Genomic DNA, 27,913 nt, shown 5'->3' with positions numbered 1-27,913 from the left:
AGCAGTTTGAATTAATCACACCTAATGAGCAGGTTTGTCTACATACGCTGTAAACGATCTGAATATGTTCAGAATCAGGCGTAAGGCTCGGTGCCTCCAGACATCTTTAACTGTGGCTGATGAAATCACAGTGAGGACAAATCTTAATGCCCCGGTCTGGAGCCTTCAGCTGCAGCGTGAGCACGCTTACTGAGGCCAAACACGCTGTAATGGAACACGCCGCTGGGTTTATAATGAGGTTTCCGTGGTCACTGCTCAGGTACGCGCTCTCTAAGCAACACTGAGAAATATACGAGCCTTTAGACGGTTCGTGCAAATGTCTCCAAGTCCGCAGGTGGAGCAGTGACCTGAGCGTTTCTCTGTGTCCTGAGTTTTCCCACAGCTCGTAGCTTGTAGAAACATTATTTCTAGGAACTGAATATATGAATTTTAAGGCAGAAGGATATAAAAATACCTCCCACGCTAATATAAACACAGCGTTTCTTTTGAATCCCAGCAGATTTGTGACCTCTCGCAGTCTATTTTGGCCACTGTCACCTCACGTCGAGTGTACAGTCAGCACTAATTAAAGCGTACAAGGGAAAACACACATGAAGAAGGAGACGGGGACGAAAGCAAAGAGGGGAAAGAGCAGAGTAAAAACTGTCTTTCAGAGGAAGCCATCACTGCTCATTATGGAGCACGACGCTGCGAGGAGGAGACAGACGCACAAACACGGGCACCGAGAGGGTTTGAAGAGGCTTCAAACTTAGTTTGTGTTTCATGATGGAGGGGGGAGGGTTATGGTGGAGGGGGATAATTAGCATAATTAGAAACATCGTCATCCTCAAGTTTCATCCAACGCTGGATCAGAAAACACAAACAAAGCCCCCGACGAACATTTACACGCGGAAGCAAAGAATTCCAAATATCTCCGGCAGGGAATTTCTCGGTTCGTGTTGAACGCCTCAGCGTGAGTGCGGGCGGCTACAGCCTGTCAGCTGTCGGCCGCTCAGCCGTGCAGAGCTGAGGTCGTCTCAGCCTGACAGCAGGATTTAGGACGGTCAAGTGAAGGACAGCTAATTGGTTCAGTCTGGCAAAGTGATCAGTACCCCCATACCCACACCCACACCCACCCACACACACACACACACACACACACACACCAGGTCACGTACAGTCTCAGTAACATGAGAAGAGTCTTTTTTGGTCCATATCCCCACAAATATACCTCCTGCTGTAGGTAATTAGACCTTCAGTACACCTTCCGTAGAGCCAAAAAGTCACATAGGTTGTTCCCATTTTCACCATTTCTTTTAGGTTTTGAAGCCCAGTATCAGCACAGAGGCTAAAGATGAACAAGGTGGGGATTGTGGATTGGTCACAGTTCCAGGAAAGAAGAATATACAAAGAAATGAAGCATCCAGGTTTGCAGCTTTTTCTGTAAAAATGTGAAATTTTCACCAGCGTTGAAGCCGGTGTCTTTACGGTACAAAACATGAGGGTACACTTCCAATGACAGGCTGTTACAGGTGCAATCGGGTACATTTATTCGGGGGGGGGGGGGGGGGGGGGGGTGGAAAGCCACATGACAGCAGAGTGTTTCTGTAACTCGTGTGGGGTACACTGTGTAAGTTTCACTCTGTGTAGTTTGGCATTTCCACGTTAAATGTGGTAGACAGAGTACTGCCACAGAGAGCCGCACACCCGTTCAGCACACAGTGAAACCGCCCACTCACCACAGATTACTCACACTAATGCTTCCACACCTCGCCTCCACTTCCACGACTTTTAAGATTAGGCTTCAAACTTTTTGCTAAAGCATATAGTTAGGGCTGGACCAGGTGACCCTGAATCCTCCCTTAGTTATGCTGCAATAGACGTAGGCTGCCGGGGATTCCCATGATGCACTGGGTGTTTCTTCTTCACTCACTACGTGTTAACAGACCTCTCTGCATTGAATCATATCTGTTATTAATCTCTGTCTCTGTTCCACAGCATGTCTTTATCCTGTCTTCCTTCTCTCACCCCAACCAATCGCAGCAGATGGCCCCGCCCCTCCCTGAGCCTGGTTCTGCCGGAGGTTTCTTCCTGTTAAAAGGGAGTTTTTCCTTCCCACTGTCACCAAAGTGCTGCTCACAGGGGGTCATATGATTGTTGGGTTTTTCTCTGTCGACCTGACAGTAAAAGCACCTTGAAGCGACTGTTGTTGTGATTTTTTGTTGTATAAATAAAACTGAATTGAAAAAATGGAATTAAAGGGCAAAAACTCTCAAACTCTCTTGTGATCATTTCTTTTATGGATTACTGATGACAGTAGAGTTCATTAGAGACATTTACCAAAAACAGCAGGCCGGCAGGACACATGACCCGACTTGTCTGGGTCACGTGTCACGATGCTGGCGCAGAGGAGCAGCGGGGGGGTCAGTTTAAAGATGGCGGGCTGCCAACTTGTGGTAGGCTGGCAGAACCGCTGATTGATGTGGGCATACGTAAATATTAAAAGTTCATGATTGTAAAACAGTCTGGCATAAATAGGTCAGTGTTTCAACAGAGCTCTGTACAGCGGTGCACGCCAGACACCAATCACATTTCAGTCCAGTTGTCCAATGCGAGGCCTCCTTTATCCCAGTCGCTACGGCTCTGTCCTGGAGGTCGGGAGTTTGCGGTGCTGGATCAGAAACGAGCCGGTGCAGGAAGAGACTGACGTGCAAACGGCTCCCATTTGCTGTGCGATGTTTCAGTTCCAGGGACGGATGTGTGGTTAGAGTCGGGATCAGGCCTGAAGAATGTTACTCACACAAACGATCCCACAGCACGGGGGTTTAGCTCCACCTCACACAGCCTCACCAGCACAGAACCCCCCAGTAGCTGCTCCATCTGTCTCAGCACTCTCCTCCTAATTCACCCAAAGTTTATTTTTTCTTTAATGTCGCTTTCTCAGAAGTGGGCCCTCGGCGCCAACACATTTGGCTCGCCGGTGATGAACCGAGGTATCCGGTTCCATTCAACACGACTCATTATGCAGTGTTTAATGGAAAACTCCCTAAATGCAGACTCCTCTGTAAAACATCCTTCAGTGGCTGTGCGAGGTTAAAAGGCACGGTCGGGAGTGCGGTCCCCGACTGTTCCCAGATGGCCGAAACACAAATTTCCTTCAAATTGCTCTAATTAATTCATATCTTTGCTAGAGGAGTGTAATTACTCTGACAAATACGTGATGTACCTATGGGAAAAACGGATATTAATTTCCTCCTGTGAACGTCCTCCTGGCGGTTCTCTTCACCCCATGGGAGATGTAGTAATTACATTTTTAAACTAAACTAAATGTCCTCTGTTTGCCACGAAGACCCGAGTTAATGCAAAGTGGATCCTGCGTTTCTTCACTCACTTCATTCTTTTTTCCCTGCAGGACTCTCTTAAAATAACCAGAGCGTCTTTGAGACGGAGGCTGGAAGCCGCTTCCTTTCCTTCCAGGTTATAAAACTGCATGACGCATTATCTGAAAGCATCTTTCGAAGAATGCTTTAGCGTTTTAGTGTTTTAGTTTAATCTGCTGCATTATGGTCAACGGGACGAGAGCCAGTGCTTTAGAAACACTTACATCATGATAATGAATAAATAAAATGATTTTTAAAAAATACTGATTATTTTACGGTTTAAATATGAGGTGCGATCAAAGGTGCCACTCTGCCCGTTAAAGTCGATTAACGCCTGATTTAAATTTGGACAATCTCGCCTTCAAGGCGCCGTCTCCGACCTCTGGACTGCTTCTTGTGCAGCTGTTATTTTTGCATCGCTCTGTTGGAGTCCTGTTTTTAGCACTTGCAGTTAATCATCTGTAATTTCACAAAGGACTCTAAAATCACACAGACGGCTGACTGACCCACACTGACCTAAGTTTCACACGAAGAATCAACGCTGGTGACGAGAGCTGAGCCTCAGGTGTAGTTACAGCAGGTATGGTTGGCTTGTTCTGCGCCTGCTGGCCTTCACGCACACTGTGTTTAACAATCTGTACCGAGTAGCTCCTGTCTCTCAAGAACTCAACTTTGAATTCAGTTTTATTTATATAGCACCATATCACAAAAACAGTCGCCTCAAGCTGCAAAGACCCTCCAATAATTCAGAGAACAGAGAAAACTCACCACTGTAGAGGGCGTTTGGCGACCGCCTGGCAGAAATGAGTATTCTGCTACTCAGCAAAGCAATCGCAACAAGGACTTTGGTACAGCGCCCTGTTTATAACCATATTCACCTTCCAACAGCCTCCAGCAACCAGTCAGGGAAAACAACGCTGACTACACCTAAAATGGGTGGACAGCGCTACATTTCCACAGTAGATGTGAAATTGAGATGAGCTGATCTGATGTGACTGAGCTGCACCATCTGACTCATGCTATACTCAGTTTTTAGCAGGCTGCGTTTGTGTCCAGGAGGCATGAAACAGCTTCACTTTTTAAGCCCTACCCCAAACTACGATCGTTCACTCAGCATAACTGAGACGCATCAGCATCACCATCAAGTGAAAAGAAAGCAAAGAATGCAAACCTCAGATCACCTCTCAGACTTTACTAACATGGACTCTCTAGTCTTGTCAAAAGGCTCTGAGGTGAGAAACCAACACTGAAAGACACCTTGTGCATAAAAGTAAGAAACGAAAGGCATCTGACAAAAAGGCACGATGTGACTGTGGAAGATCGTTTCATGCCACTGAAAGGAAAACTGGGACAGATGGGAGACAAGAGAAGATGAAAGCAGCGGCAGAGAGAACCAAAGTCCCACAACCACTAAATCTGAAACTGAATGTGTCCCAGCACAGTTCATCCCATCACTGAGGAAGTGACAATGACAACATATTTATACTAAAAAGTCTGAATGTTGCTTCTCAATTCCAAGCATTAGTTCCTAAAGGTGCCGCGGTTTCCCATCACCAGACGAACTGCATGAAAGCAAAACCACAAATAAGCCGTCACACAGACGGGGAGGGGGCGCTCCGCTTGGCGAGACACCCAAACCGCCTCTGCTAAAACACTCAGAGGGTCAGCGTGCACTGCTGCGACAGAAGCTCGCATGTCCTCGCAGCGAGGCCTCGGCGGTAAACACAACAGTGCGTAACCATGGTTTCTGGAAAAAGCAGCTGAGGTCAGATAAGGTGGATTACAGTGGGAGTGCTGGGCAGATGGAAAGCGATCCAGGTGGAGCTCCCAGGTGTAAGGACTGCTGTTGCCCAGTTCTGTGTCACTAATGAAGTGTCCTGGATCCCATCCGCTCTGTAAATCTGCTTCATTTGCATCTAATAAAAGACTGCTCACAGAAAAAGGCTTTAGTAATTACGTTTTAATATTTTGTGAAGCCACACTAATAACAGCTGGTTAGGTAAAAAAAAGCATCAGAAAGGTTTTTACAGGTCTGTTCAATTAAACGTCCTATTACACTGAAAACGAGTCTTTAAGTTTCACAAAGTACCACAAAGATCACAGCCTTTGTGGAAACTTTAAAAAGTAAACCCACTGACTTCTGGGCTTGTTCCATTTTGAAGATGCTTCCATCGTCAGCCACGGGGCTGTACAGGAGCATCTCTCAGACAGCGCTCAGCACCATCCAGTTAAAATCCCGTGAAATCCTCCTAACTTCAGCGAGCACCAAAACTTCTCGGACAGTCTGTTAGTACAAGTCTCCTTCTCAGATGGCCCCGCCCCTCCCTGAGCCTGGTTCTGTGGGAGGTTTCTTCCTGTTAAAAGGGAGTTTTTCCTTCCCACTGTCACCAAAGTTCTTGCTCATCCGGTTGTTCAGTCTGACGTCACTAGCCGTGTCTGGGTCTAAACTCCGCTGCAGGTCCATATATCAAACGATCACTATGATTAGCGGTAATAAAAGCCGAGGGAGGTCAACAGTGATCGCTGACTTCGAGCCGCAAACCTGCTTCAGCAGGATTTCACTGTTATTTTACTGCTGTGTCACTGACAGCTTCCTGTCTGCAAACACTGCAATGCTGTCAGGCTGAGCGTGGAGCTGAAAGCTTCTTATGTCCAGAGGTGTGGCCTGCATCAGTCATGCACACGTTTGAGGTGTAATTAGTCTCTGTTTCATCACAGGTTCACATTACTCAACTAGAACTCAGCAAAGCAATCAAAAGTGCGACTGACTGTAAGAACACGAAGGCTGCCCCACTATCTTCATCGGCTCCTGCATGCTGCCCACAGCTCTCTCCTCCCTGATGTGTTTTCTGTCTCTTTCAGCGTCCCTGTGGGGTAGTTACCCACTCTCTCAAACTTTGATGCCATCTCTCTCCATCACGAATTCCCTGCCGAGTTTTGAATCCTACGTTTTTCACAGAGTTAACTTCAGAGTTATAGACGTACCTGACAGCTCAGGTGGAGCGCAGGTCTCATCCAGAGTTACAGCTGATGCCTGCACGGAGGTTTAACTTTTTTCTGTATCCCATGTAATCTGGGGTATTAGAATTATAGACAGTAAAATCAATCTCAGAGACTTCTGATCTTTCTGAGTCCCACTGTAGAGCGCTATGACGTTATGTGAGCTCTGAAAGGGAAATTACATATGTAATGACGTCCGCTGCAAAACTAACTGTGGACAGGTCAGACAGGTCACCACAAAACCCTCTTTTAGTGTTAAAAAGTTCCTGTCAGGACGTCATGAAGAGAATCAGTGTCAGCTTTTATACTGAAAAGTGTGGACACAGGTAATGTTTCATACTTTCATAGAAAAAGGTTTTGAATGAATCATGCAAACGAGATTTACTGATGTTTGCAGCATGCGGCTTAATGCTGCATAAACATGTTTTTTGGTTGTGGGGTTTGTGACCGTTTACTGGGAATGACAGTGGGATATTTAATCAGGACGAGACAAAAGTTTGGCTTTCCCTTTGTGCTCTTCAGTATTTTCCTGAAACTGTTTCGGGTCACACGAGATCTTTGCGTAATTAAAACGTACCTGCAGATCTTTTCTCAGCAGTGCGCACACAGAGCCTTAAACTATGTAATATTAACTTTAATAAATTCCTCTAGCCTCACGTGTTTACAGTAACACAGGGACGGGTTGGGATCTGATGGTAAATAATAAGACATCAGACAGGTCGGCTGTTCCACACAGATGTCAGGTTGAACCTCACACAATCTATCAGAAGAGGTCATCCTCATATCGATCTTTCTTCTTCAGCCACCTCTCGTGTATTTTCTCGTTGCTTTCAGGGACAAACTCGTCTGAAACCTGTGCTTCTACTGGACTAACTGTGTTAGGACATCCCTCATCAGGTGTGCTCATTGCTGGGGTGCTAATCTGTGGTTCTCTTGCAGGTAATAAGTGGAACAAACCAATTACACACATGTATGAAAGAATTTTCCACTTCCATGGATGTATTTCTGCGAATGAATCATCACTGACTGATTTCACATCTCTTTGGCAGCTTTTTGATGCCTTTCTGCTCCGGCACAGTCTGTTAGTACATCTGGCCCCAGATATGACGACGACAGGTTTAATCACTTATTTTATCTTTACTGGGTTTCTTACATGAAATTCACTTGAAGTGACACTGGAATTTAAACCTAACAGCCCTTTATCGCTGCTTGCATTTCAATATTAACAGTATCTTTGAGGAATCATAAAAACACAGGTACAAAATGCTTCCAGAGCAGGATCCTGACATAATATCCATACAGCTGCAGAAAACCAGAGTACGGTTTAGAGTCAGTTCAGTTCCAAACTGGATCCATCAGCAGGCTGAAACTCTGTGAGCATTAAAGTGTCCCAGCTCCAATTATCAGGTCTGTCTGTGTGACGCTCCCATGCAGTCTGTGGATGCAGCATTCAGACCAAACTAGATAGAAACAGCTGATAAGTTAGCACTGGTACGGCCCCCTCCGCCCCCAAAACATCCAACTTGGTGGCAGCAAAAATGCAAATCCTGAGTAGGGATGGGATGGGATCCGATTTCACGATTCCGATTCCATTTTCGTTTCTGTTTAACGTTTCGATTCTCTTATCGATTCTTTTTAAAAAAGAACACTAAGGTCGATTAGCTCAGAACTTTGTTTTATATCTTCTCTTTGAACAAGACAGACATTTAGGAGTAACATGGCCTTACAAACCCAGCAGTGAGATCTTAAGAGATCCAGCCTACGGCTCTTCAATGGTGTGTCACAGGGTCCCCGGGAAAAACATTGTAAATGTAAAATAATAAAATAAATATTCTTCTGTAGCAATAACAAAGTGTAACATAAATTATTCTGTAGCAATTACACAAGAATATCCAGTAATGTCCCTGCCTACAATTAAACACATTCACTTACTGAAAATCATCTGCTGTGGTAAACGGGTGCAAACCTTTGACCACAAACTTAGACACTGCTCGGTGACGTTCGTCTATCCTGGCCTGAAAGGAGACGCTACCGGCAGACTGCAGCGAGAACTGCCAGCATCTGAGCCAGACTCTGTCTCTCTCATCATGGTCTCTAAACGCACAGTGATGGCAGGTTTGTAATAAGGCAGATCACACTAACATAATATGCACTGTTAGCTGATTATTTACCTGCCGCATTAACGGGAGAGGACGTGCAAACGTTACCGCTGCTGCTGGGTTGAGATTCACGAGTCCGGAGCGGAATTAAAAACACGACATTCATTTAAGGTCATCGCGTGTTTTTTGCATATTCGTAGTGTTTCCTCCCTTAAATGAAATATCTACTTTGCAAGTATTGCAAGTTGCCCTGTTGTCATCCGTTCTCATAAAGTATGACTAAACCTTTGAGCGTTCGAGCCGCCGTGTTTCCTGCCAGGTAAATGACGCTCCGCAACGTGGTGACGTCATTCGGGGCGACTGGAATCGATAAGGGAATCGTTTACAAAACTGGCAAACAATTCCAAGGAACTGAAACAGTGGGAACCGGTTCTCAACAAGAACCGGGTTTCGATACCCATCCCTACTCCTGAGGCTTCAAAAAATGTCGTTCAGATACTAACAGGTGACGCCAAGACATGTCCATCATCTCCAGGCTCTGATTTATGTCTGGAAAGTAAAGATTTGCAAGCGCCTCCTTTCCTCCCTAAACTGCCGTCTCCAACTCAAATATATTTAAAGCCGAGAGCTTCCTGTTTTCGTGGGCAGTCATTAGAAACGTCCCAAATGCAGAGCACAGCTCAGGGAGAACTCGCACTGCTGGAGATTATTCCTATCTATCTCTTAGGACACACGCCGAGGCACGCCGGATCATATTAATGATGTTCCTCCACACTCTCGCCACCTAATTGCCACAACTTTGTGTTTGGCCCAGAAACCACTGATATGAATACCATTATGCTGGAATCACATACATATTTACAACGTAGGACAACTTCAGCTGAATTCTAAGCTGCACTGCGGCAAGCTTTGCCAAAGCACCGCGCAGGCTCTGCTGCGAAGTTCCTCTGCATAGTTTTTTCTTCCAGCTGCTTGGATTTGTGTTTGTTGACTCTCCTCTGCGTCTCCTTCCTTTCGTGTGCGCTCACGCCGATGGTTGGCGACTAGTTGAGTCCACGCCAAATCCCCGCCTGGCCTTTTTCACCCAACAGACAAAGTGACTTTGAGGGATTAGACGTGACAACAGCAGAATCCCACGAACACTCCTACCCCCCCTCGACTCAGTTTCATATACAAATGCATGGATACTGATCTATATGCAAGCAGAGCGAAGGCTGCGGGCTGTTTGTGAAGACTGCAGCCTCCCGCAGGGAGTCCTGTGGACAAGAATAACCCCTAGCATGGCTAAATGTCACTCCTAAGTGGTGTGCGTGTGTGTGTGTGTGTGTGTTCATTTGCTGGATGCTTTTAGATGAAAGAGCCAGGGGCCACAGCTGCTCCCCCCTGCTCATTCACAAACACTCTGGGGTGTTTCTGGATGCTTTTAATACACTCACCCAGCTCTCTCCTAAAAGCCCAGCAGCACAAAAAAAAAGTTCTAACAAACAAACTGTACGTTAGTAGCACAGCATTTGATCCTTCATGACTCTGTTTCAAAGGGTGCTGTGCAGATTTAGTCCCCTTCACAGCTTCATTTATGGCTCTGCTATATTTATACAGGAATCTTTTGTATAATGCACCAAGTGCATGAAATTTGGTTCATGAGTTTTTGTGAGATTTCAAGATTTCTGCATCGTCAGTGTGATTTTTTCCTTTTGTGCAATAAACTGCACAAAACTGCTGGATGTAGCAAAAATGATGCAAATTAAAGCTCATATATGCAAACTGATATTACATCATTTATTTTTTATAATTTGTCAGAAGGTTCAATAAAAGCCCCAGGAGGCTTTCTGAGGTTCCTGCTGGTGTAGTGAGCCCGAGCAAAGTTACAGAGGATTTAATAAAGGCGTAGCACAATTTAGCTCCATCTGTGAAAGTTCAAAGAAATTAGGCTTTGTTTTGGAGGCAAAAAAAAGTGGACGTCACCACTGTGCAGAACGGTAGAGAAGCATGTGACACGTCTTGTTGTTCAGGAAATGCAGTTTCATCGCGGTGGATGTAAGTTTCAGAAGCAAGACAGCAAAACTAAACTCAAACATTCAGTGAATCCTGACGGCGTGTTCGCGTACACGCCGCCGTCTGATCAGGATAATCTGAGTTTTGTGCTTGCACCTTTTTCCTGAATGTGTGTGCTTGTGCTGTAACTGTTTGTGGTTTCTGTTTGCTGGTCATACGAATGTTTTTGGTGAGCTTTCAGCTGAGACTGACGTTTCCGTGGATGCCACGGTCAGAAAATGCTCTGAGATTATCTGTTAGAGTCCAAGGATGCCGTCGTGACTTTGAGCTGATATCAGTGGTCGGGGTAAGAACTCATTAAATCCCGGCGTTCTGTCCGAGCCAATCAGGAGACTTCTTGAAAAACACGTTTCACCCTGATTGGTCTCCACCCTGAATATTTCTTTCTACATTAAATCACGCTCTGCAATGTTTAATGCAAAATCACAATGGGATTTTAATTACTCTGCACCACTTAACACTGATGGCACAAAAGTGCTGCCTTTCTTCTAAAAAGCCTTCATGTGGAGCACAAACGCTGCCGTCTGAAACTGTCAGTGGAAACATTTTTGCACGTTGCTTCATGTGATAATGAGCTCCGTCACCTTTTAAAATTAAAACTGTTGGTTTCGAGTGCCAACAAACTCCATTAATGTGATGCTGGCAGAAAAAGAACATGATAAATATGTCGCAGGCAGCTTTATTTGTATTTTTACTGCTTTATTTTGGTATCCTGCAGGCAATCATCACAGCGTATTAACAGAGAACTGTTTTGTCCATCAGCGCGTCTGTGAATAACCTTCCTGCTTCACAGCTGGACAGCAGGTCGCCCCGGCTGACGTCCTCCTGACACCGGGCACAGCCTCTGCTTATCAGATCTCAGCAGCAGCTTCTCGCTGTTAGCAGACGATTGTTACATTAAAACGACAGTCGCCGTTGCAGGTAGCTCGCATCAGCTGCTGCTAATTAAAATTAAGGCTGCGAGGAACGAGGTGAAACACAGATCTAAACACGGTGGACTTCCTGGGTTTGTGCTCGGCCTGTTTGTGATTTAAGTGCATCAGAAAGTTTGCCATATGCTTTTATTTTTATACCATAATCACTTACACTGCCCTGCTTCTGTTTTTTGCTCCACACTGCTTCAGTTTTGACCATTTTCTGCATGCTTGCGCCGCCGCGGTGACTTTTTCAAGTTAAATTTCTTTTTTACAGGGGAATAAATCTGAAGCTGAATCTGCTCCGCAGGGCAAAAGCTGAGCAACGCCTGCTCCTCTTTAATGCACTGTGTGCATGCAGTCTGCATGAGGCACAGGTTGTTTGCTGCAGATGATCTCCAACAGACACCTCAGCACATTACAGCAGAACTTCACACTGGAGGACGACACCCTGGCACATCGCCTCTACGCTGAAAATATCTCCTCTCAGCTGCTCTGCAAAATGAATTTCATTTCTGGGAAATCGACAACATTTCCAGGCGTGCAGGTGATGAGGAGGGACTGATGATGCACAGGATGGTCTTATCAGCTCCTTCAAATCATGAGAATATAAAAGAGAACCCGGCATTGACGGGGAACAGTTCACCAGCCCTGTGCGTGAGATTAGCCATCATGATGTGTCCAGCAATGATTGGACACAAGGACCCTGGAAACTCCTGTTTGGTCACAGCTGGAGACACAGCTGTCACACTTTAAACAGAGCCTGATGTTTGCTCACAGAGTAAGCTGGAAATCTCGGCTCGGACTTCCACACATATAGGCTTTTTCAGCGCCACGTCTGCATCCACAGACTGGGAGTAGGGTCTGAGAGTTGCCCTCATGAGTGTGTGCAGAGCTCGCCTTCATCCTCCTCTTTTTTATCATGTATTGATTTCAGAGTTTAGGATAAGAGACGCCACGACTGCAGAGACCAACACGATCCCCGTTTTAAGCCACCCCAGGTTCTTGCTTTCCTCCAACTCTCGATCTAGCTTGATGAAAATCAGCTTGGTTGCGGTTACACAATCTTCCTGACAAACAGACAAACAAACAGCAGTGATGGCATTCCTCGGCTCTGGCGCTCGCTGTGGAATCAGCAAATGTTTTCTTCGGGCATGGATCTCTCCGTGCCGTGCCCTGCAGAAATCTTGTTTACCACTTTCATCAATTCAATGCACCGGACAGCAGAGTCTGCAGGAGAAAATGAAATGCAGTCGCATGAGAAGTTCAGCCAATCAGAAGCACGTTGCCAAATCCAATCAGGAGGGCAGATGTTGGAGATAAAGCACAGGCACACAGGCAAAGATCAACAGCGCGCTGACCTCCTTACTTTGGGTTCATGCCTTTACTTTCCTCTGACTCTGTGTTCTGCAGGACGTGTTGGACGAGGCCGTTTGGACCGAGATTTGTTGGCGGGATGCGGCGCTGAGACGAAAGCGGCTCCTTGGACCACAGAAGGTCAGAGAGGCTTTTCCCAGGAGGACGTAGCAGCAGAAAATCTATGCATGGCTCCTTTTTGTAGCAAACACCACAGTGCTAATCCATTTTAACCCCCCCCCCAATAAAAGTGACTGATTCACAGTGTGTGTGTGTGTGTGTGTGTGTGTGTGTGTGTGTGTGCGCGCACATGCTACAACCAGGCCTCGTCTGGGTTCGGGTGGGGGTTACTGTGGACAGAGGTGTCCTCATCCACGCCTGGACAGAAAGACACGCCAGCCCGGCGAGCCTTCTTCCAATCACCGGCCTGTTTAATTTGATCAACGTCCAACTGGCTGGAAGGAAAACCAACTGTTCCCCAACCCCGGGTCAAGGGGGAGGGGAGAGGGGGAGCGGTGGAAAACAAACAGGAGGTTTAAACCTGATATATGACTCTGGCACAACCTGCAGCCCTGCGAGGAGTGAAAGCACACGGAGGGCCTTCAAACAGACAAAAGCACATCGGCTGATTTCTTCCATGCTCGCTGAAATAAGAAGGTCGGCCTCCCACCTGAACGTCATCGAGCTTCTATTATAGTTTTATTATAATAAAAACACCCCAGTTAGCCTCAGAGAGACAGTTCAGGGTTTAATGCACAGCTAACGTTTTTTCAAAGCCTTTTCTTAGTTGTCCGCATAGGTGCCTGAGGAAATAGAACCGGTTTAAGTTTTTATAACTATTTCCTGTTGTGTCATAATGCCACGCTGGATCACAGGTGGGAGGATCTTAGATGCACCTAAGATGACCATATAAGGATATCCCCTCTCTATGACATCACCTACTCTCAGACAGAACCGAGGGTGGGAATAAAATGTAAAACTGAGCAAACCTGAGGTTTTGGCTGAAAACAGATGAGCTGTACATTTTTACTCATAGGGCACCAAATCACAACAACAGCACCCAGAAGTCACTTTATACTGTGAGGTAACTCAACAACCAGATGACCCCCTATGAGCAAGCAGGTGGCGACAGTGGGAAGAAAATACTCCCTTTAACTAAGAAACCTCTGACAGAAGCCTAATCTTGAAAGTAGAGATAGTGTCTGTCTCCTGAATCCAAACTGGAAGCTGGTTCCACAGAAGAGGGGCCTGAAAACTGAAGGCTCTGCCTCCCATTCTACTTTTAAATACTCTAGGAACAACAAGTAGGCCTGCAGAGCGAGAGCCAAGTGCTCTAATAGGGTGATATGGTACTACAAGGTCATTAAGATAAGATGGGGCCTGATTATTTAAGACCTTGTATGTGAGGAGCAGGATTTTGAATTCTGGATTTAACAGGAAGCCAAAACAGGAGAAATCTGCTCTCTCTTTCTAGTCCCTGTCAGGACTCTTGCTGCAGCATTTTGGATCAGCTGAAGGCTTTTCAGGGAGTTTTTAGGACTTCCTGATAATAATGAATTACAAAACTGACCTGAAGCTTTGAGTAAAAGAAATGCACGAAGGTGACGGTGATGAAGATATAATAATAGAATAAGAGGCGAGGTGAAAACAGTGACTGAAGTGGAGTTTTGAGTATGAGCATGTGTGTATTCAGAGACGTCTCCTAACAGAGAGCTTGACTGGATTAACTTTTAAAGCAGCTGCTGGAAAACAGGCTTAAGCTCATAATCCACATGACCCTTAATTATTTCCATATTTGTCAAATCATCCCACCGCTGGTGAAAGAAACCTGACATAAGTTTGAATGTTTGACCCTCTTTATGTTGTTGGGTTGATTCTTTTTGTAGCGACCACTGAAGAGGAATTTGACCTTGTTACCTGAGCTCTTTATCACCTCGCTCATCGCCTTATTTCTGCATAACAACAGTGTCGAGCAGAAGTGAAGAAAATGGAACCTGCAGGAGTAAAAGTCTGACTTCTATTTCAAACAGCAGGATTCGTTACTGGAGAACAGCTTTGGACGAGGAGAGCCATAAAGCAAAGAAAGGAGAGCAAATAATACCCGTTTGAGATGGACACTTTTAATTTATTTCAAGGCTGCGACTTAAACAAGGAGAGGCACCACAGTGTGGAATTTCTACTCGAGTCTGATGTCTTTGTTGGGCTCCCTGGCAGGCAATTTACATCTCCTTTTGTCTGCAGAACGAAGCAGCAAAGGAGTCATAACTATATCTGTGCAATATGTCACAAATTTTAAAAACACTTCTATTTTTAGCGATTTCTGCAGAGCAACGAAGTTTCTCCACACGGCTTCTGTTCTCTTTGGTGAATCCCTGATAGAAACACGCGTGTGGAGGAAAACCTCCACACAAACACTCACACCGCTGTGTATTGAGTTGCATTTGTTGGAGGAACGTAAGGGCAGCCAGAACCCCCCCAAAACACAGACACACACACACACCAGTGAAACAGAGGTGAAGTAATTCCTCTTGACACCACAAGCATTTCAGCAGCAGTGACAAGATTACCTCATGATGAGATCGATGAAAGAAATCTTTCCATCTGAGAGACAAAATCATGAAAAAGGGCCTGGTACTAATAACACATTTTGAACACGTCACATAAAAGAAGAAGAGCAGACATCAAGCAGCCACCTCACAAGTGAAAAACCTGCAGTTCCTCTAACGTCCAGCAGAGGCTCCGGTAGTGAGCCTGTCCCCGTAGACGCGCACGTTAAAACTTTACAGCAGAAATAAACACGGTTTTGTCTTTGAAGATAACAACAGCTCAGCTTAGACTGTATTAAGGCTTAAAGTTTGCATTATTAGGGGCGTGGCCTCTGTGACTCACGCGTGGATGGTGAAACAGGCGGTTGTAGCTGCTAGCTTCACCTGAACTGGACATTTCAAAGAAACTGTTTGTAATCAGAACCTGTGCTGCTCTCGCAGATTTGCTTCAGCTCCCGTGACGAGTGGCAGTGGCGATACAAGATGATGCTGCGCTTCACAAGAACGTAACTAGTGTCACGTCTGGTTACTTTTCTTTTGTGTTACTCCACATCATCCCCTGTGTGACAGTCAGTTTACAGCGTAACACTAAACTCTCCACATGCACACGTATGTGCACAAACACCCGTCCTAACAAGCAGCACGTACAGAAGGTGCCTCTGTTAGAGGCCTGTTTAGGTTTGAGAGCCGACCTCATTACAGTGGGTGAGACGGGGGTGGGAGTCCTGCAGTCCTGCTCAAAGTCGCTCTACCTGAGCGTCACCGTGCTCGCTGCATGTTAGCGTCACAGACTGTGCGTGGTGCTGGCTGGACGGCTGTTTCTGGACAGTTCGCTGTAACAACGTTCTCGAAGCATGTGTCAAACTCTGGACGTCGCTCTGGCGTTTTTATCTCTCTTTGAAATAGGAGTTTAGTGCAGTAATGCTTTATGATGCAGAGCTACGGGCAAATGTAATCTGATTACTTTACATTCAAAACCTCTGTAAGGTCTCTAAATATAACCCAGAGGCCCAGAGGGGCACACGTGTGTGGTTTAATGCCCATCGCATCATGTGAAGCAGCAGGCATGAAACCCCCAAATAAGAACATTTAGCTGCTTTGATTTCCTGATCTTACATCATTTTGTTGGTTAAACGAGCCTTTTGGGAAGCGATAATTAATGAGACTGAAACAAAAAAGGAAATCTTAAAACCCTTCCAGTTATCACCAGTGACAGATACAAATGTTCTCCACAGTCAGGATTTTTACAGTTTTACTGTCTGTTAAATCAAATCAAAGGATGGATGGAGGGAAAAACGCTTCCCGCTGAGGTTTTATCGACTCCTCCGACCTATTACAGCTGCTAATTCAAATACTTTTCACAGGCTGCTCTCCACGGGGGTCGGAGCTCAGTCAAAGAGCAGCGCTCTCCTGTCTGACATTCATTCGCTCCTTGTTTGCCTTCATTTAGGGTTTTTTCTCTTTTAGCATTTGGAGGTGAGAAGAAATCCTACTTCTGCCGACCAATGGGCCGCTGTTGTCATTTTCATTTCAGTAAATTTGGTTGCATCAAGCACCAAAACTTGTGCTCTGTTGTTTTTCTATCCATGGAAACCTCACTGCTGTCTTACAGCTGAGGATCTTTGTCACTGGAACATAAGGACGGGGTTTTGTTCCACTTCTGCTGAAGCTCTGAAGGTTTCTGTCCCGACAAAGCCTCGTGTCCCAGTCCTAATCCCGGAACAACAGTGATGTAGTTGGTTACATCAGGGCTTTTACCAGATCACTCACAGGTTAGGTGTTTGATCCAAGATCACTGAGATCGACTCGCGGCTGTCGGCGATTGCTTTAGCTGGTGTGCGCACAGATCGCTCAGACTGCGGGTTTCCAGCGTTGCACATCCTTTCTTGTGTCCGCTCCACTGCTTCCTTCTGGCTACAGCCTCCATCACCTTCAAGCACTCAGCCCTCCGCTCTAACGTGCGGTCATTATCCGCCAGCTTATTGCTACAATAACACTGTGTGTGATGAATGTTCACACAGAGAGGATCTGACATGTGTGCTCATTTCTCCAAATAGTGTAGCCCTTCATGCGCCGGGCCTCGTGGTTGACTGAGAAAACGTAAACAGTTATGGCCCTTCAAGTGATCGTGCCTGAAATGAATGTGTGTGTGTGTGTGTGTGTGTGTGTGTGTGTGTGTGTGTGTGTGTGTGTGTGTGTGTGTGTGCAGCTCTGGGCAGCAGCGTGCCTCTCGTTCAGAGGTTTTAAAAACCCGGACAGGCTGGATTCCAGATAACCGCAGTGGACGGCGTTAAAACCAGATGTCACAGCTGATGTTTGGACCACAAGGCAACGTCCAGCATCTGTTCTTTATCAGCACAGCGTGCACAGAGGTTCAACAATGGGCACACATACATATAAACTGAAATTTGGAAGCTGTCTGCTCACATTTGTCCACAGAGATTTGGGACACTTGTTGTGATGTAGCTCTAGAAACAAAGCTGTCCTCCCTCACATCACTAGTGCCAGCAGCGCATACTTAAAGCATCCTAAACACTTCCTGTAACCAACGTGGAGCTTTTATTTTGAAAGTCTGACACCATGTGGTTATACTATCTTTGTGTGCTGCTCCGAATGTAGATGTAGGAACTTTTTTAAGATGGCAAAATTGGACATTTCACATCAAAACTTAAAAAAAGACCCACGAAATTAAAAGTTCATACTTCCTGCAGTGCAGGACAGAAAAAGAGGCTTTTGCAAAAGTTACAAGTATGAAGAGCTTTCTGTGTTATGAAAGCAGCTAATGTCACTGACACCGCAACCATGCAAAAACTACCCTGTGCTGAGCAACATGCATATTTCATCCTTCTTATTTTATCCTCAGCTCTGCGCCGTCACCAGAAGCCCAGCGGCAAATGCAAGCAGCCTATAATAAATGCAATAATTAGTTGTAAAGTAAAAGCACAGCAGTGAAATGAGCTATTTTACCGTGATGGATTATTCATAACGGCAGCAGCTTTTTAGTTTTTTAGGGTTTCTAAGCAGACAAACCACCAACTCTCAAAAACACACACAGCAGGAGGTTCAGGAAAGCTGGATTCAAATTCATTCTGGAAAAAATACATGAAGTCAGCCAAAAGCTGAGCAGCACCACAGCCTAACAAACCTCACTTACATCCCTCAAAGTTTGTCAATCCAGTATCTGCCTTTGCTATCAATGCTATCAATGCTATCAATGCTAACAATGGTATCAATGCTAACAATGCTATCAATGCTAACAATGCTATCAATGCTATCAATGAAGCAGTCAGATCGACACTTTAGGGGATGTCACTACCCGATCCGTACCGGAAACCCGATCGGTACCCCGCATGCGCGAAAGGTTTCTACTTCCGGTCGTAGCGTTTTACGATAGTTATGGGTCAGAGTATCTGTTAAGATGTTAAGAATAACAAGTATATCTTAAAATGTTTGCAATAATGAAGCATTTCAGTACAATGTAGACAAAAACGAAAAATAAAAAGAAAGTTACGGATCAGGACTCTCCGATCCTTACTGCGCATGTGTAAAGTCTGACCGTACAAATCGGGTCTACCCGATCCGTACCGCGCATGTGCAGATGTTTTTTTTTCTTCTTCTGTTCGTTTAATGGCAGTTTACTCCCCAGTGTACGAGGATACCGCCACCTGCTGACCGAGCGAATAAACCCTATTATAAACTGAATTATCGTCATTACAAACGTGTGTTAAATCTGATTTAGCGATAGTCGAGTGTGTTTATGCTTGTCTGTGAGGAGAGGATTGTTGGAATAGTGATGATGATGTGCGCTATCACTGTCAATTGTCAGTAAACACTTCATCTGGCTGATGAATCTACACGTGAGATATTACAAAGTCTGCATTATTAACTCTGTAATTAGGCGCCATTCTTCTTATTTTACGGCGCTGTTGCTCAATCGGGAGACGCTCTCTGTTGAGGAGAAAAGCATGAATTTCTTTGTATACGGATTATCCATTGTTTAAATGTCCCGGGCAGTCGAAAAGAAGGCAGAGCTGTTGAGAAATGCTAGGAGCTAACTGGGCGCTAACCGTACCATTCAAATATATTGAATGTCGCAATGTTGGCAAAGAGAGGAAGTGACGTAAGATTTGCGCATGCAGGGTACCGATCGGGTTTCCGGTACGGATCGGGTAGTGACAGGGGAACATCTGAGAACGACTGAGCGCTATTAGCATAACTGAGCTAGCTAGCATTAGCAGCTAACATAGCAGCAGCCACCGCTGTCTTTTATATACAGTCTACAGTAACTGTAAACCCCCAGCTGTGGGCCCGCCCTGTATCCTGTTTTAATGAGGAACTCTGGACACTTTACTTCCCTGGATGATTGAGTATGCATGAAGACTTGATTTCATAGTTTTTGTTTTCAGTTCAGTTTGTGTGTTTTTTGTATATTTATTGTTAGTTTCTGATTATTATGAAATATTATGGGTCAGAGGTAAGCTTTGGGAAATCATAACAGATACACCAACAACACTGTATTTGACTCACAGTTATGTAGATATCTCCGTAAAGCTGCAGCACAGCTTTGTGTGGTGAACTATTCTATAGATATAGAAACTTTAAACTATAGATTTTTTTATTGACTTTGCTTTAGTCGTCAGTACTGCAGGTTTATTAAATACATTTAGATATTTCAACTACAACTATGAAACATGGAGTGCAGTTTCACGAGTACTCCAGAAACACGTGGGCTGAAACGCTCTCCTGCATCTCCAGCTTAAGGTGGAGTGAAAGCTCCAGCAGCAGAGCGGCTCTGCTGTTCGCTGGCACGCCTCTCAGTCCATACACTACCTGCTTTGTGAATACTTCCTGTGGGATTCAGGAAATAACACACACAGAGCTAATGTGTGCCCTTCTGTACGTGTCACGTTACTAATTTCAGCCATTAGAGCATCTCTTCTGCAGGATTAGGAAAAGGCATACAGCGCATAGCTAATGGCCCTGAAATCCACACTACCTGCCAGCATAATGAAGAGCTAGGACCGGGAAACGGGTACAGAGAGCTCCGGAGATTACGGCGGCTCAGAGGAATGAAACAGGCCGACAGAACAGCAGAAGGATGACTATCAGGCTGTGGTGGATGATTCAGTCACAATGTGACAGCACAGCTTTTCGTTGTTTGCAGATTGAAGAAGTGCAGCAATGAATGAATGATGCATGAGGGTCCAGCAGTCTGCTGAGGAGCAACGCACCAGAGCCGATGCTAGAAAACGTAGAAACTTTAGACAAACACAAGACGGATGAAAGTTAACGAGGTGCAGAAATACGTATCAGCGGAGCTCCTAACTCTTTCACATCAGCACGAGAACAGAGACACATTTAAATGTTCAGTGAACCCACAGGGGAGAACATCATGCTACTGAAGACTTCTGTCTGCATTCAGGTGTAAATCAGGTTTTTTTAAATGCAACCGTGAAAATGTTTAAAAGGATTAAAGCAGCAGGTAAATGATACGACTTAATCCAGTAGGACCTGTTGGACTGATGTCCGTCCACTAATCCGGACACGCTCCATCACCCATCGCTCTATGAGCACCACGTTAAATATGATTTGGAGATCTCCAACGTTCTTTACTGAAGCAGAAGTACAGATACCTGTGTTAAGAAATACTCCAGTAAAAGTACTGAAGCAACTTTTTTACTCAAGCAAAAGTAATAAAGTACAGGCTCTGAAATGTACTCAAAGTACGAAAGTAAAAAGCTGAAGGACGATTCTACTCACTGCGTTTGTACAAAGGGAACTGAACCTTGTGCTAAATCAATATAAGAATAAAATAATATCAGCACATGAGAATACAAATAATGAATGTACTTAGTTTGAATCTCTTATGTAGGAGACAAGCAGCGATAAATAAATACCTGTTGGCTGGGATTCAGCAGGTATTTATTTAAACAGATATGTCTTTTAAAACGTGGGGAGCAGAAGTAAAAAGTAGTCAGAAATATATATACCTGAAAATTCTACTTAAGTACAGTAAGTATTTGTACTTCATCACCTCTCACCTCTGGGGACAATGCTCATATATTATAACATTATAAAGAGTATTATAGCAAGTGGAACATGTCGTATCACTTGTACATACTACATAGAATAGAATAGAATAGAATAGAATAGAATAGAATAAACCTTTATTATCCCACGGATGAGAAATTTCGGTGCTACAGAGCTCTTACAGCACGGGAAAATAAAATATAAAAGGAAAACACAGGGTGGTCCTATAAACATAAGCAACTGAAGTTTGTATATACAGGTAACAATGTGCAGAATATGTATAGAAAAATTGTACAAAGATGTGTATAAAATGTACAGCAAACAAACAAGCTGGTGCGTAAGATGACCAAAGGATGTTAAGCTGCATTACAGAGTCTGACAGCTGCTGTAAGAACGACCTGCGGTAGCGCTCCGTCCTACACTGTGGGTGTAAAAGTCCACTGCTGAACGAGCTGCTCAGTGCTCGTACAGGCTCATGCAGGGGTGGGAGGTGACGTCCAGGATGGATGTTAGCTTAGACAACATCCTCCCCAACCTGCTCGATGGACTTCAGCGGACAGTCCAGGACAGAGCTGGCCCTCCTGACCAGTTTGTTAAGTTTCCCCCCGTCCCTCTCTGCCAGTCCACCACTCCAGCAGACACAGCATAGAAAATAGCAGACGCCACCACGGTGTCGTAAAATGTCCTTAGGAGTGTCCTGTTCACCCTGAAGGATCTCAGCCACTGAATACATGAAGCTGAATGGCTGCCATGACTGAAATCCTCTCAGGTGGAAAGGCTGAGGTAGAAAAAATGACGACAGCTTTCCAGGATTTGAAACGAAACAATAAAGCTGGAAACGTTTTATCCTGTTTTTCTTCTCTCACCCCAACCAATCACAGCAGATGGCCCCGCCCCTCCCTGAGCCTGGTTCTGCTGGAGGTTTCTTCCTGTTAAAAGGAAGTTTTTCCTTCCCACTGTTGCCAAAGTACTTGTTCATAGGGGGTCATATGATAGTTGGGTTTTTCTCTGTATGTGTTATTGTAGGGTCGACCTTACAGTATAAAGCAATTTGAGGACACTGTTGTTGTGATTTGGTGCTGTGTAAATAAAACTGAACTGAATGTTATTCTGTAAATATGTCAAGCATTCAACAAAAGCATTGTTTAGAAATTCCCAACTTCTTCTTCCTTTACACGGTCCCTCCTTTTTCCAGGCTCAACAGTTGAGCAGTTTCATGCGTGACCCACACGAGGAAAGGTCTGGATGTGAGCTCTATGTATGCAGTCCAAAGCAGCAGGGATGAAAGTGAAGGATGCTAAACAGGGACGAGGTCCGCAAAATAACCGGAGGTCCTGCGTGTAATTCATTTCACTTCAACATAGTATTCACATTTATTATCCGTGTTAACTGAACGTGGACCTTTTCAGATGGCATTTAGAGGCAGAAGCCAAAAATATCTGCATCTGAAAACTTTCATTGAGCACTTCTAAAGTGCACTAATTAACACTGTGCTCTCATTTGTTTAATGAATGCACGACAGCACTTTGCTGTTTCAGAGAAAGTGACTTGCTGAAGCTTTTCCTTGACAAAACAGCGGCTGTGACTGTGAGCAGCTTCCTGTCTTCACAGCGATCGAACGCCTCACACGGAGGGTTTGGATGTAAGTGCTACGATGTCGACTGTGTAATACTGAACAATTCTTACGATGGCGTCTGTTTGAAGACATATTAGCAAACTGCTCTGAAGTGAACAGTGCAGTTTGCTGTAAGACTTAGCGTAGCTGTTCAAACAGCTGGCAGTTTATCCATTTCCTCGACATCTGACATGAGATAAAGACCTTGGAGGACTCAGAGCAGTCGTGCAGAGCAGCATGTCTCCAAAGACCTCCTCCCAGTCCTCATGTGTGTCTGTACCTGGGCTGAAAGTGGACCAAGCAGAGGTCTGACCTTTCAAGGCTTCTGGTAGGTCAGTCCACAGACTGAGCACAAGCTGAGTCATGTGACACTCTTGTCACATGACCCACTGTGGGGTCTTCTTCCCAGTAGGACATCTCCAGAATACCTCACCCAGGAGCTGTCCAGGAAGCATCATAGTCAGATACCCAAAGCATCTCAACTGCCTCCTCTCAATGTGGAGTATCAGTGACTGAACTCTGAGCCCTGTAGAGCCCAGCGACCCGACTGAATCCGCAGCCTTATTCTTTCAGTCACTACCCAAAGCTCATGGATGAGGACAGGAACATCGATCGACCAGTAAACTGACAGCTTTGCTTCTGAGGAAGAAATCTTGGGCAGAACCTGGATCAGGGAGGGTCAGGCAGTTGGGAGTGAGTGGAGGGAGACATTGTTGGTCACCTGATTTAGGTTCCTATAGGTATTTATGCCTTTATGAAACACCCACTTATGTAGATCCCCTCCTTTGCTCACTCGGGCATCTTGTTATCCAGCAGTGCAGTTTCTTCCTGTTAGGAGGGAGTTTTTCCTTCCCACTGCTGCCAACTGCTTGCTCGTGTTGGGGTTTTCTCTGTATTGTTCTGGGGCTATAAAATTATGATATGAAGCACCGTGAGATGACTGTTGCTGTGATTTGGTGCTTTCTAAATAAAACTGTCGGTCACAGCTGTTAGCTGGACCTCGTCGCTCCCCTTTCATCAGCGACGAGCCTCTGCACTGCTAAAGCTATAATAAGCTGCTTTATTTTCTCCGTGCGTAGGCTGTACAGCAGCACACACACATACACTTCCATCATCATCTACACCTAACACTGGCCACTGTCTCGCCCATATTAACATTTATTTTTCTTTTAAATCAATATTTAGCTCGGGGGCGTTTCACCTGTCTACTTATGAGACTTCAAATTTCCAACTGAAGGACTGAATGAGATTATGGGTAAAATATCTGGTTTGCCTGAGCGCCGAGCTGACCGAATAATGAAGCCACTGAAAACAACGCTCAAGGCTTAGCTGCCGTCAAGGATGTGTCAGTTAAACGTTTGTCCTCTGCAGACAATCAGATGTGCGTGCACAGTAAGTTTCGTGTCATCACAATGTATGTTCTTAAACAGTGTGGAGAACTGATCCATAACCGGCCACGCTCTGCAGCATCGAACCGTACGGCGAGCTCACAGAGGATCCGTCACTCACATCTCCACAGAACTCAAAGAGACGCTCTGCACTGACACTTCACTGGACCAGCACTCCAGTGTGTGCACAGTTATAATCTCATCATGATAAATCAATACGCCGACCAGCAAGCTGCATTTACGAGCAACCCACAGCGACGAGGGGAAACACACACACACACCACAGACCACAGTGTGGCTGCAGGGTTTTTCATTTCCAAAATGTGTCAAAATAAGCACTGGAGCTGAAAGCCATTAGGCCACAACCACAGTTTTCCTTTTAAGTACCATTAGAAAGCCGCTTTCAGGACATCCACTCACAGCTGGTCTGTCACTGTGGACACTCCACCCGACCCAGGTGTCATATTTTATTTGCAGTTTTTAAAAAAAGAAAGCAGTTCTCATAAGAGGCTCTTCTTGTGTTGCTAATGTGTTCTTACTCTACAGAGCGTCCTCGTAAACCCCCACCCCCGGCTCCAAAAAAACACTTACTGTAATCAGTAATCCATAAATTCACAGATGATGTTTCTGACCCTCTAAGATGTTAGTTTAGGATTATCTGATGTGAACTTTAATGAGTGTAATGACTCCAGTTCTGCTCTTCAAAGATCCGATTCACGACGCCACACGGTCGGCGGCCTGACGTACATCTCCATCTGCAGATCTGTTGTCTTCAAATCTCTCCAGCTTCAACACAGCACAAGTCTGAGCTGCATGAAGTCGTATTAATGGACGGGCACATACAGAAACAGCCCAAACAGCCTCCTGAGGACCCGCTTTGATGAAAGCGAGGCTGTCAAAGGAACAGGAGGACATCAGAGAGTCACTTTTTTACCAAAGAGGAGCTGTAACACCACAGTAACACCACCACGTATGGTGTAACCTGACATGCACCAGCCCAGAAACTACACGTCAGGTTGATGCAGAGCCTCTGACTGGCCGGTTCAGCACATCGATCCCACCGGTGCATTTCCAGCAACTTATCTCTGCAGATTTTAAATTCATCAGTGAGAGAAATCATCTCTCAATAGAAGGAACAATAAACAGATCAATATCATGTCACAAACGTGTGGAGGCAGATTCCTGAAACCCTTCAAATGGACATGAGGGAGTGTAAAAAAAATAGAATGAAGCGATGGGAGTGAAAAGTTTTACTTTGATTTGCTAACAATGATCTCAAAGATGCAGCAAGTTCACTTTAATAATTGACCAACAGCAGCACAAACAAGCAGACCTGAGAGGGAAGTCGGTGATCCTCTAGGAGAAATAACAGAGCGTGAGCACGAAAAAACAAAAGGAAAAACAAACGTTCAGATCCAGGAGATGAAACAGAATCAACAAGTTGGGATGTAAAGATGAAGCGCTGACAGACGCTGGTGGAGACGGTGTGGGCTGCTGAAGGCTGGACACAGAGAAAAGCTGTGTATAAAAGCTCAACTGTAGGATTTGTAGAAGAAAACCAAAGATTATTAATTGAGCCGGAGCGATTCAGATGTTACTGAAAGAAAAGAAAGTGACTCACAGACATCAGTCAGAGAGTGTGAGTCACGTTAACGGCTGTTGTTACACAAAATTAATCATCTTCTGTCTAAAGTCTGATATCAGAGAGAAGTACTGCTGTGTGTGTGTGTGTGTGTGTGTGTGTGTGTCTGTGTGTGTGTGTCTGTGTGTGTGTGTGTGTCTGTGTGTGTGTGTGTGTGTGTGTGTGTGTGTCTGTGTCTGTGTCTGTGTCTCTGTGTGTGTGTGTGTGTGTGTCTGTGTGTGTCTGTGTCTCTGTGTGTGTGTGTGTGTGTGTGTGTGTGTCTGTGTGTGTCTGTGTGTGTGTGTGTGTGTGTGTGTGTGTGTGTGTGTGTGTGTGTGTGTGTGTCTGTGTCTGTGTCTCTGTGTGTGTGTGTGTGTGTGTGTGTGTGTCTGTGTCTCTGTGTGTGTGTGTGTGTGTCTGTGTGTGTGTGTGTGTCTGTGTGTGTGTGTGTGTGTCTGTGTCTGTGTCTGTGTCTCTGTGTGTGTGTGTGTGTGTGTGTGTCTGTGTGTGTGTGTGTGTGTCTGTGTCTGTGTCTCTGTGTGTGTGTGTGTGTGTCTGTGTGTGTGTGTGTCTGTGTCTCTGTGTGTGTGTGTCTGTGTGTGTGTCTGTGTGTGTGTGTCTGTGTCTGTGTGTGTGTGTGTGTGTCTGTGTGTGTGTGTGTGTGTGTGTCTGTGTGTGTGTGTGTGTGTGTGTCTGTGTGTGTGTGTGTCTGTGTCTGTGTGTGTGTGTGTGTGTGTGTGTGTGTGTCTGTGTGTCTGTGTGTCTGTGTGTGTGTGTGTGTGTGTGTGTGTGATGGTTTTGTGCTGTCCACACTTTGTATCTAAAACCCTGAGATGCAACAAACCCTTCAGCTAAGTAAAAAGTAACTTGGCTGTAACACATTCACACATTACAGCGAAGTTACACGGACGTATTACAGCCATGTTTGTCTGTGCTATGGCAACTATCCACCCCCCACCCCACCCCCCGCCCGTCCCGTTCGGGAAGCCAGAAATATACGAGGCTGAGCTTCTCTGAGAGACGCGCAGCTCTCGCTCTGATAGCATCTTCGCCTGACACTGAAAATAAATTAACATCAACATATTTAGCTCTGTAATTATTTAGCACGTGTAAATCAAACCTGAGTCAATTTCTATGATTAACTTAAAGACTCTGAAATCCTGAAGCAGAGAGGCTGCAAACACACCACAGCTTTCACTAAACTGATGCTGGTGTGCCGGTGTAATCGTCACTGATGCGCTGGCACGCTCAACGCATCTTTACTGTCTGTCTCTCGCCAAGTCGGAACTTTCAAAGTTCTCTGTTAATCTTTGGTGTGAGAAATCCCACGAACAATATAAGACTGGAGGATGAGCAGCAGGTTAAGAGGTAAGAGGAGAGGAATTATGGGACGTCCACTCATCAGGTGGACACAAACGTGACTCTAAATGGCGGCTAACGTTGCTGCGGGTGTGCTGGATGTGCAGCGAAGCAGTCCTGTGAAACAGTAGAAGGTGAGAACGTGTCACCTGTTGCTTTCAGAGCTGCTACGTTGCCCAGAAAGCCGTCGGTGTGCACTGCCACTGAAGTTAAAGTTGAAACCTGACACGGAACGAGCAACGGAGCTCAGCTTCGTCATGGACCGTGTTGATGGTTGGGTTCCAGTCCAGCACACCTCAGACCTGCTCCACTTTCGTCTCTGGGCTTCTCACAGGCCGCCATTGATCTTCAGCTCACCTTCATCCATCTTTTCAAATCCATTTCAGCAGGCGGCACAGAAGCGAACGCCTACATTGAAATGCAGCCGAGCCGGGGGCTTGTATAACTGCAGATTTATGTGTGCACGAGGCAGCGGGGCTGCATTGTAGAGAGACCTGAGGGAAATGATAGCATTATTAGTCAGCGAGCGTCTCACGCCCTCCACTGCAGGTAAAGCATAATGACTGAACGC

General features: G+C 45.4%; 1 protein-coding gene across 2 annotated transcripts in view; it reads right to left on the bottom strand.

The window, feature by feature from the left end:
* The window catches only part of adamtsl3 (ADAMTS-like 3), a 203,279-nt gene that overhangs the window by 138,372 nt on the left and 36,994 nt on the right, over positions 1-27,913 (bottom strand). The window lies entirely within an intron of this gene.

This window comes from Copadichromis virginalis, linkage group LG1 (genome assembly GCF_057382275.1).
Source record: "Copadichromis virginalis isolate Kocher_CV1m ecotype Utaka linkage group LG1, C_Virginalis_male_GT1.1, whole genome shotgun sequence".
In the NCBI taxonomy this organism is placed as follows: domain Eukaryota; kingdom Metazoa; phylum Chordata; class Actinopteri; order Cichliformes; family Cichlidae; genus Copadichromis; species Copadichromis virginalis.
This window is presented reverse-complemented; position numbering and strand designations above follow the sequence as displayed.